Below are 10954 nucleotides of genomic sequence, written 5' to 3'. Positions count from 1 at the left end.
TAGTTGACTGAATTTTCTATCGTGATGGATTTAATATGATATATATTTGAATATTTCTTTTTTAAAAGTAGTTGATTGAATTTTCTAATGAATTTCATACGATATATACTATATATTTGAATATTTTTTTTTTTTTAAAAGTAGTTAACTGAATTTTCTAATGAATTTCGTAATGAATTTAATACGATATATATTATATATTTGAATATTTCTTTTAAAAGTTGATTGAATTTTCTAATGAATTTCGTAATGAATTTAATACGATATATATTATATATTTGAATATTTCTTTTAAAAGTTGATTGAATTTTCTAATGAATTTCATACGATATATACTATATATTTGAATATTTCTTTTTAAAAGTAATTGAATTTTCTATCGTAAGATTTAATACGATATACATTTGAATATTTCTTTTTAAAAGTAGTTGATTGAATTTTCTAATGAATTTCGTAATAAATTTAATACGATTTATACTATATATATGAATCTTTTTAGAAATAATTGACTGAATTTTCTATTGTAGAGGATTTAATACGATATGTATATATATATATATTTGAATGTTTTTTTTACTCTAAGCAGTTGACTCAATTTTCTATCTTAATGAATTTAATATATTTGAATGTTTCTTTTCACTCGTAAAAGCAGAATTGACCGAATTCGTTAAACATTTTCAACGTGATGTAACTTTAAAGAAGGTAGGAGCTGATACTTTTATTATCATAAAGCGAAACTATCGAACTTGATACGAACTTGGTACAAAGTTTTTGCTTTTGTTCGAACTTTATATTCGTATATATATATATATATCTCCGTTAAAACGTTGGAGAAATGTTTCGGTTGATAGACGTCTTCTCCTCTTTAATGTCGGCGAACCCCATGGACCGAAATATCGATCCCGCAGCATACCCCACAGTTCTGAATTACCCCCTACGTAGGAAAGCAGCATGACGTCACGCCACATATCCCTTTTCTAGGTCAGTATGCCGATTTTCCTATCCCAGCTCCCATTAATTTTTCCCTCCCTTTCCACCGCAAACCGTTTCAATTTAACTATTTTTCATCGATGTTTATCGTTTCGTCGCGTTTACGAAATTTGAATTCCTCGTTTCGAAGTGAAAATATAAAAATATTTTCGTTCATTCTTCGCTTATCGATCCAATACGCAGAATACTTCGATTCCGAGTTGCAGTAATTCGAACGCCTCCCTTCCTTATCGATCGAGCAAACGCCATCTCGATCGTTTTGCAATCGTCGATTTCGAGGAATCGTCTCTCTTCCATTGGCGTTCCTCGGTACTGGAAGATCGATAAACGACACGGAGCTTTTCGTTGGATCGTATTATGGCAACGAAAACTACCAAGACCACGATCGATTTTCACTTTTCTGAATGTTTTACGAGAATCGATCGATCGATCTATCTTTTTCGATCGGACGGGACGTGGCCAATTTTTTTTTTTTACTTAATCCTGACGTTTCGAGGCAGAATTATCGACGAGCCTTTCACAGAGAACAAGGGGTATCGAAGAGGGGAGTCGTTGAATCGAATGCTCGTTTCGCTTATTTCGGTGGCTTCGTGTAAGACGGTAGAAGGCGAACGATAACCGGTTTCAACGGCTCGAACGAGATCTTTTTCGAAAAATATATATATACACAACGCAAAATGCGAAATTTGACGGTGAAGATAGGTAGGATAAGGTAATTGTTAAAATTACTTCATCGTGGATATCATTTTGATGCAAGTCTTGTATCATTATCGCGAGCATAATGATAATGTAATTTTCGCTACATTTACATATCGCAAGTACTAAGATCCTATGTTTATTGCAAATTGAGATGAAAGCTTATTATAATATTATAAATCGAATTTAGAAAAAAACATAATCCAATATTAATCTTATTATTTATTAATTAAATTTAATGAACGAAATTATAATTAATAATTACGTATGTGCAAACGATAGCCACAATAATTCGAAGAGAAAAAAAAAGAGAAAAATTTGGAGTTGTAACACAACTCGATAATTATAATAAATAACAAGAGTCGAGAACTTAGCGAGAAACGACAAGAGGAAATCGAGAGGAGAAGGGTGTCTCTGGCGTGAGAGGACAAGGGTGAAAGGAGAAAGTTGAGGGTTCGAGGGCCGGGAACCACTTGGAAAGAAATCTATTGCATCCGTGTTGAACCCGTGAGGGGCGAGTGTGGGCTCAAATGACACGGAATAAAAGTAATGCCCCGCGATACACACCGCCCTCGCTCCAACAACACCCTCCCCCATCCCCCCTCCGCCCGCCTTGGAAGCTCGAGGGTTCCCGGTGGGAAGCGAGCAATCGATATCCGGGATAAGAAATGTCTGCTCCGCGGGCCCTCCCTTTCCTTCCCTATCGGCGATTATTCCACGATACAATGCCCACTGTTTCGCGATCCTGACGACTGGTTTTGCGATCGTGAGGGTTGTTAAGAGGGTTGTTGTTCGTCGAGCACGCGTCGAGTTTGTTTAGATGGTGGAATTTTTCAAGAAGTGTCGTCATAGGAGGAGAAGGGCGTGTAATTTTCGATCGAAGTAGTTTTTTCACGGTGATGGTGGTTACGGGTGTTTTGGAAAGTGGAAAGATTAGATTTGAAGAAGAAGAGGAAGATAATTTTGTGGAAAGTAAATTTATTCGAGGGTGGATCGTTACACCATTTCTTAAAAGGTTATTTTCCTGAAAGGAAAATTCTATTGCTAAGAGGAATGTGAGAAGTGTGCTTCCGTTAATAATTATCGTGCAATGAAAAGTAACGTCTTACCATTTCTTGGCAAATATTAGATATTACAGGGAGAAAATATCGTTTGTTTCGATGTTTATTGTTTTGGATTCGTTTATTGCTCTTGGCTATCGTTTTCTTATTATGTACTTAAATTGCCAGCTTCTTTAATGTGCTATTATCAAGAGGAGTTGTAATATTACACGTTAAACGTGACTTTTCCACCCTTCTGGAAAGAGAAAAAAGAAAAAAAAAAAACGGGCCTCGGTTAAAGATACCCTTGTGCGTAATAAAAGGAAACTTTGAAAACACTTTGAAAAGTTTAATGCCTTTAGTCCCAGGCATCAGTTTTTAAAATCATATTTCCTTGATTATCTTTTTAAAATTTTTTAACTACAAGTCCTTTTAGATTTAAAAATTTCGCAAAACCGATGAAAAATATTGATAAAATCATTAGCGCGTAAACAGCTGCAATACAACTCCTCGAACTAATGGAAATATCTCAAAACCTCACTTTTAATCCGAATCAAACATTTAAACTCACTATCCTACCTAACCTCGTCATGTGTCTCTCATCGATCGCGACACTCTTTACACTCTTCTCACGCGCGAAGACAGCCCAACGCGATGCTCTCGTCTGATCTACAATCCTCGAGAGTGATTTAACGTTGAATCGCGAACGTTCCTCGTAAAATTCGCCTCGATCGCGGTAGGCAAATACGCGTACACAGGAAGAGGAAAGAGGAGACGGGACGGGACGGGCGGCGGAACGGTCCCACCGGTGGCAAATCTCGTAACGAGAGGCCGTATCTCGGCCGGATCTTTATAGCCGGCAATTACGCCCGGTTCCGGGCGCGCGCGGCCCGGAAAAAGCAGAGGCAAGGAGAAGCACGAGCCCCGACCACGAGCGAATTATATAAAGATGAAAAGTTAATGGACGGCGGGAGACGGCGCTGGTCGAGTATCGGGTCCCGCCTCAATCTTCAATCACGGATGCCCTCTTACGACGCCGGCAGCGCCACCAAAATTCGGCCGCTCGACCACACGGCATCAAATATGCAACGCGGTTTCGAATCTACGATTACGTTCACGGGCAAGAACGACTCGGGGGGAACGACGAGCGCTTATGGGACGCGGTTTGTCAAGTGGCGCTTCGCTCGTTTGATCGGCCGTTTGGGGAATATCTGGGGAAAAGTTGTGTGGCTGTACGGTTGTACGTGTGCGTGCCAGCTAGGAGTTTTTATTTTTTCGAGAGAAAGGTTATGTATTTTTATTAGGATGCTGAGTGGCGGTAAAACGCGTTTCCACGGAGCGTAATGGTTTTTGGTTATAATTGACTCTATCCCGTGTATTTTGCATTGCGTTTTCGAAATGGGAAAGTACGGTCACGTTTTAATATTATGTTCCTTTTTTTTGCGATGAATTGTAGAATCATTTACTCGATTCTTTGGATTAATATTATTCTTATTTTCCTTTGTTACGTTTATTAAAGATAGAATACGAAAGACGAATCTACCGAACTATAATTATCATTTTCCACTTTTTCCCACCAATTTCTCGTACCGTTTTAAAAAGGATTACAAAGTTAACCACATTCGTGGAATTCGCACAATTATCAAGAAAACTTATCAAACCAGATGTCGATCGCGTCCCACGTACTAATCGCATTTACATCGCTTAACTCGCCCTTTCCTTTCAATCCCCTTCGCGTGTAATTGCAATTCTCACGCCGTTAAAATACCGCTTTTTCTCGCTTACCGGCATGTCAATTTTCCTAGACGTTTGACAGAGCGCGTGACGGTCGTCCAGAACGAGAGAGAGGGGGCAAGTATCAAGTGAGTAAGTACCAACCGCCATGACAGGCTAACCTATCGGAGCTGTGAATAATAAATTCGCGGGACGGTCACGCTAGCAAGGAACACCGGCTTGTCACTCGAAATGTCAGACAAGAGACTTCCATGGGTCTGCCACCCTATTAATTAATGAACCCGTCCGCCATTGTTCCCGGATAGCAAACATCTGACCCGGCCGTTTCCTCGAAGACGTGCTTGCTACCGTACCAGTGCCATCGGTCGCTAATTACGCAAGAATTACCCTTCGGACCTGGGAACCGAACCCTGCGGAAAATCATCTCGGGATTTCAATTACCGACTCGATTCGTCGAGGAAGGATTCGTTACTCGGCGTAATTCGCGTGTGCGATTCGTGCGCGAGCCGAGCACCGTGGGATAAAATTATTACTCGAGAAGTATTAAGAGAAATTTTGACGATTCGCGGTTGTCTTCGAGGTTAGGTTAGGTTAGCTTGTTGTCGAACCGTTGTAGATTCTTTCGTGTAATTCGTGCGCGAGCATCGTGGGATAAAACTGTTACCCAAGAGATATTAAGAGAAATTTGTACGGTAGTGTTCGAATTGGATTATTTTCCAAATTACATTTATCACGTGTTTCGCATATGATTAAATTGGTTATACTTATATCGATAAAAAATTTCCTTCTAAACAGATTCTTTGTATAGAATTTATAATTCGTTGTTGTTGATTCTTAACAACAACTATTACCGTTCAAACTTGGAAAAAAAGGAGAGGAGGAAGGGATCAATCTCGATCACCAGAAGCTCGCCCATATCCTCGAAAGGAAAACTTCCGTAAGGATCGAAAGAGGAGCGACAAAGAAAGGTAGGAGATGGCGAACAAAACACGGCTCGCGATTTCAATTACGCTTTCGAGTCGCGTACTCGGCTCAGATCGCATCTAATCAGAAATTCTTCCGCCATTAGCTGTCGGCGGTGCGAGGGTAAACGGCACCGGAAACCGGATGGCTCCGCTGCAATTGCTGGGGTGCTCGCGAGCGCGATATATACGCGATAGGTCGAGGAGAGCCGATTCCTTCCAGTCGGGCTTATTCAACGAGACCTTGGGACCGTCATGCGTCTCGAGCCAGCTTCCGTGAGAAACGGCGAGGACAGTGCGCCTCCGCTTGATCAACAGAGAGAGAGGGCTCGCTCGTACCGGCGAGGACGCGTTCCACGTACGCTCCTCTAATGTATGCAGATTGCACCGGTGCTATTACGTGTCTCTTTCGCGCGTGTGCACCCCACGACTCCGTCGCTCGATCCTTTTCTTCGCTGGCCGTAGCTCTTCCGCCTTTTCCGCTCCTTCCCGTTGCGCTCACGTGGTTTCCTCGCCTACGTACGTGACGCGCGAGGAAAGCGCGTTACGATCCCGCGATAATTAGCCTTGATTACGGAATAATCGTTGATTATCTTTGGCCGAAGGTGAGACTCCTACCGAGATACGTTTCGAGTTAAATCGAGAGGGAATTGTTTGGCTTCTGTGCGCGTTCTCATTTTAGAAAATTGTTTAATCCGCGTATTTTCAAAGTAATTAATATTTGATTGATACAAAAACAACAAATTCAAATTTCTTTTACATGATTTAAGTAAATAAATTTACAACTTCGTCAACTTTCGACGTTCACTTTCCAATTAATACGAATCTCAATCGTTTTCCAGCCACGCTCGCATCGATATCCCATCAAGCTCAGGAACAGAAACTGCTCCTTACGTCTGGAGGAGGGCGTGAGACGGTCGTCCATCGTTTGAAGCGTCGGCAGCGTATAATGTCCCGCGTTTGTCAGAGGCGAGGCCGAAATACGGAGCCACGGTTGCCCTGGGCTAGTCGAGTGGTGGCGTACACCGCAGAAGAAGAGCCGCGGCAAGCCGTGAGGACAGAGACGGAGGCCAGGCCGCCGCAGATTACTTAGGTAATTGGTAAATACGAGGGTTACCTTCCAGTTTTCACCAAGGGGTTGGAGGCTTGGATGTGAAGCCCCAAGTAAGATGCCTCGCGGCCTCTCCTCTCCTTTTCCTCCTTCTGCCTCGAGCCTCGGGGTGTTCCTTGTCTCCTCGCGCAGGATATTCGCTTTAAGGGGGGGAAATGAGCCTTAAAATTGTTTAAAGCGGTCGGAAGAAGGGTCCCGGAGATCCCCTTGGCGGTGTGTAGGCCAAAGCCTTGGGGAAACCTCGACACTTGCCGCCACCCGAGTCTTTCTGATTCGAACCTCTTGCACGTCCGCCGATACGCTCTCTACTACCAATTTTCGATCTCGTTCTTCGGTTTCTGGGGTTGCGTTGGGAACGATTCCCTGTTCAATATTTTTTTATTATTTTTTTTTTTTTTTGCAATTTTCTTTTCGTATTCAATTTTTGCGTCGAAGTAATCGATATATTCGTTGTGATATCTTTGACGTTTTTTTTTGTAATTTTTTTTTTTTTTAATTAACTTTTTAGAACAAAAACGTTAGATTTCGTTATTTTTAATTTTGAACATTTCGTTGAATTGTTAATTGTTTGATATATTCATTATATCCTCTGGTGTCTTTTTTAATATTTTTCTAAAGTTTTTGTAATTCTTTTTCGGATCTTTTCTTGTAAAAACACGTCTATATAGTTAATTGGATTTGTTGGATTTAATATTAGAGTTCGTGTTTAGTCTTGAAGTGAAGGTTGTTGCAGAAGCAATTTCTTATGTGGGCATCGGCGTTCTGTTTACGTTTATGTTTACGATTGTTATATAGACAAAGTGAAGAAGAATTGTCGGTCGGCCCTGGATAGCTTAATGGTTAAAGCAGTCGCTTGGCAAGCGAAAGATCCGGGTTCGATTCCCGGTCCAGGAGAGGGAAAAATTTGTGTTTTAGTACGAAAATTTATAGCCGACACTTTCTATGTGATGAAAATTCGCTTCAACTTTCTTCTACTACTTACAACTGTTTTTACTCGATTGTTTCGGTACGGTTTTCATAGGATATGATTGATGATAACTTTAAAATATTTTTTATCAATTATTTTGAATTTTTCAATCTTCGTGCGACGAATTACGTTAAAGCAAATTATTTCAACAAATTGTACACGGTAAATAAAATTTTTAAATTTCAAAAATATTATAATTTCTAAATACAATTTTTACAATGTATCTCAAAGTCATTTTCATTCGTTACGAATAAATGGAAATTTTGTCACGAATTTCTTTTTTTCATCCATTGATAAAAATATATATGCGCAAATTATAGAGAGAGAAAAATTTCGAGCCAATTTTTACAAATTGGCTATCGACGTTTCGTATTTATCGAGGACACTTCGATTGAATCGGATTGTCAGCGCGCGCTCCATCAAAAAAGGATACACGAAATATCTGCAATATTGGCGATATATTATTGGCTACACGAAATTGTTTCTTCGAAACCAAATAATTTCTATTCTCATCTTTACATTAATCAAACAAATTCCGATTTCACAAAATCATATCTCGAGAACTTTGAACTCAAAAAAGTAAATTTTTTTTAATTAAAATCACCGATTTTATTTAACATAATACAACCTGATCTCAAACTCCAAACTCACATCCGTGTCGTTGAGGCATCATAATATATCGTAAGAAAATTTTCCCAAAAGGGAAAAATCTCGTGGAATAATCGCGTGGAACGAAGCTCGTTCACGGATGGAAACGGAAAGGAAGACGAAAGGAGGGCGGGAGGGAGAGGCGACCGCTTTGTAATTTCGTTTTCCTCGTCTCGGGGCTTCCGGCTCGGCCTCTTAATGAATAGTGATTAATTGCCGGTGCTCTGAGACCGACTGGCTGCCATTAAGCCCGTCAGACCCGATTCCGTCGAAATAATTACTCGGCACTCGGCCGAGCGACGGGCAGCAGACGGGTTGCACCGCGCACGCGCACCCCGACAAATCGCGGCAACCGCTCTTCCTATTCGTTCCCGAGCGTGGCTAATTTTTTAATTGCCTCGCGCCAGCTTTGCCACGCTCGTGTGAACACTCGCGCGCCGCGCTCCAAACTCCCCCTCCTCCCCTCCCCTCCTCTCCTCTTCCCTCTCCCCTCTCCCTCCCCTCATCAATGTATCGTTTCACGAAACATCCACGCGGAAACTCGCGAGCTCCGCGATTAGCCGAAATAACTAGGCTACTTCCTGCGGCTACCAGGTGGCGGCACGCTCGATTTCTATCCGTATTGAGATCGGATCAACGATGCTCGAACAATTTTTTTTTTCTTTTTTTTTTTTTTTGCTGATATTTTCGTTCCCGTCGAACGACGTTGTAAAAGCTTGTGAAAGTTTATTCGGTATGTGTTTGTTGAATCAGAATGGAATTAAGCAAGAAGTGTGTATTCTTTTTTTTTTCCTCATGATGTAGAAAAATTGAAAAGAGATAATGATAATATCGTTTCGGGTAATTGGTTAACGAATTAATTTTCGATGGGGTGTGAAATAACGATGAAAAAAAATTTGGATCACTTTTAATTATCCACTATGAGCTGTTTTAATTCTTAAAATTCTGGAAACAGATTTCGATACAAAGTTTTGCTCGACTCGTCAAGCTTTTTTAAATCCATTCCTCCTTAAGAAGATATTAAAATATTTTATTTCCAATAAAAAAAGAAGCAATTGTTTTGAAGCATTCCATCATAATTTAGCATCGATAGATAGAATTATATTAGAAGTTAAGATAAAAAAAAAGAAAGAAAAATTTGAACGACAAGTCTTGAACTTTTCTCAACAATTCTCTCTCTTCCTGGAAAGGAAGTAGTTGGCAACTAGACGTGATTCAGAGCCAGACGGGAATTTTGTAAAGTCAACAGATCTGAACGATTTACAGTAAGAGAAGACAGTTAATCTGATTTTTGAAAAGGCAATTATTCAGATATTATTGCAGCCGTGGTGTGTTATATGCATTATTAACGACGTCGTCGGACGAAACGGAATAATTTGAACGGGAATCACCACCGTGAACGGATTTTATATTATTGTGGCTGGACAGGATGCGTTCCTCAACATTGTTCTCTTGCTTTTTTAATTACCGTTGCCGAGAGAAAGGAGGATCTCTCTTGACCCCTTTCGAGACCGGGATTTTTTTTTTTTGCTGTAGCAGGAAGTATTACCACGAATTTTTATTAAAAATAATAAAAAGTTTGATTTTCGAAAAAATAGAATTAGAAATCGTCTCGATAAAATTGATCTCGAAAAGTTCATGGAAAAATTATTTAATTATTAGTTTCTTTCTCTGGAAAATTTTATAGAATATTAATTTCTCTGGTAATATAGTGAAATTACATCGATTTGGAGAGAATTTCTAAACTTTGGATATATATTAATATCTCAGAGATTTTTCAAGCGTGTACTTTGAATAAGGAATTAAAACACTCTGGATATTCCTTTCAATTTCTTTCGTATTTCAGAGAAAATGACTTAGGGTATCCTCTTGCCTGTGCTGAGGAGCTGAGGACACCGATAAACACGGCGAGAAATTTAAGACAATTTTATTTTTCTCGAAAGTGATTCGAAAAAAATGATAAGAAAGATCGAGCGATAAAAATTGGTAGATTTTTTCTTTAATTATTTTCATTCGATCGAGAGAGGAAAAGAATTCGATCTTCTGTTTGAAACGAGTAGATAGGTGAGTTGCAGCGAGGAGGGAAGAGGCAGGATAATACGCGTATGCAGATACGAAAGCACGAGGAGTGCATTAACGCTAGACACACGTGTAATGACTTCCTGCGAATCAAGCCGGAATGACGCCGAAGGGAAGTCTCGGGAACAATCTATTTCCTGCTAATAAATGCTCTCCAGCGGCGCATCCCAGTTATATAAAATCTGCACGACCGTGTCCTTATAAATAACCTCGCAAAAGAAGTAGTGTCACTAATTCTTGAACAAGTCTCTTTGGACCGAGTCTCGTTCCTTAATGCTATCCCCTGTATCCAGGAAGCGAAGCGTGAACAATCTCGTAAATTACGAGGCGATGATTGGACGAGATGCAAATATATGAACGAATCACGCTTTCTCAATCAAAACGATCTAGTATTCATCTCAGTTAACCATTATCGACCAACAATATTTTCTTTTAATTTCTATAATGAAATATCTAATCCTAATTTTTTATTAAATTTCTCTATTTAATTATAACTATTATTTATCAATTATATCGATTATATCGATATTTGTTTCACGCAACGTTTTCATAACCTTTTTACCTATCAGAATTAAAGATTACTAAATATATATATATATAATAAGAATACTAATACTATATAAATAATAGTATATAATAATACTATATAATAATAATATATATATATATATAACTCGATAAATAAATCCTCAATTTTCGTACGTTTCCAGATAGTCCACGAGTGTTA

General features: G+C 39.5%; 1 non-coding gene across 1 annotated transcript; it reads left to right on the top strand.

The window, feature by feature from the left end:
• The first annotated feature begins 7355 nt into the window (after window positions 1–7355).
• Window positions 7356–7427, top strand: Trnaa-ggc. Its single transcript has one exon. It is a non-coding gene; the product is annotated as a tRNA-Ala (tRNA).
• The last annotated feature ends 3527 nt before the right edge of the window (window positions 7428–10954 follow it).

The sequence above is a fragment of the Apis dorsata genome, unplaced genomic scaffold (assembly GCF_000469605.1).
Source record: "Apis dorsata unplaced genomic scaffold, Apis dorsata 1.3 scaffold_139, whole genome shotgun sequence".
Taxonomy (NCBI): domain Eukaryota; kingdom Metazoa; phylum Arthropoda; class Insecta; order Hymenoptera; family Apidae; genus Apis; species Apis dorsata.
The sequence above is the reverse complement of the archived record's forward strand: the minus strand, read 5'-3'. Positions and strand labels throughout refer to the sequence as shown.